Below are 710 nucleotides of genomic sequence, written 5' to 3' on the forward strand. Positions count from 1 at the left end.
ATTGTCAAGAGGAAAATGAGAAACAAGAGACCAACAAATGCAGATGAGCTGAAGGCCACTGTCAAAGAAACCTGGGCTTCCATACCACCTCAGCAGTGCCACAAACTGATCACCTCCATGCCACGCCGAATTGAGGCAGTAATTAAAGCAAAAGGAGCCCCTACCAAGTATTGAGTACATGTACAGTAAATGAACATACTTTCCAGAAAGCCAACAATTCACTAAAAATGTTTTTTTATTGGTCTTATGAAGTATTCTAATTTTTTGAGATAGTGAATTGGTGGGTTTTTGTGAAATGTGAGCCAAAATCATCACAATTAAAAGAACCAAAGACTTAAACTACTTCAGTCTGTGTGCATTGAATTGATTTAATACACGAGTTTCACAATTTGAGTTGAATTACTGAAATAATTGAACTTTTCCACAACATTCTAATTTATTGAGATGCACCTGTATACTGTATATGAAATATTTCATATGCCAAAATACAAATGATTGATAATGTTTATTTTTTTTATGTTTAATTTTTGGAGCACTGTAAAGTAAATTTCTTGCTGATTTCTTATTAAAATATATTATATGTTCATACGTGTTTTTTTTATTGGTCATATTAGTAGACCCTGTAAAATAATGTTGCTACAAATTCCAAAGGGAAGTCTTTGAAAAGGAAAGGTACTCCATAAAAGTGCAATGTCTGTCATGTAGCTAAG

Source organism: Sinocyclocheilus grahami, unplaced genomic scaffold (assembly GCF_001515645.1).
Source record: "Sinocyclocheilus grahami isolate Dianchi unplaced genomic scaffold, SAMN03320097.WGS_v1.1 scaffold2143.1, whole genome shotgun sequence".
Lineage (NCBI taxonomy): Eukaryota > Metazoa > Chordata > Actinopteri > Cypriniformes > Cyprinidae > Sinocyclocheilus > Sinocyclocheilus grahami.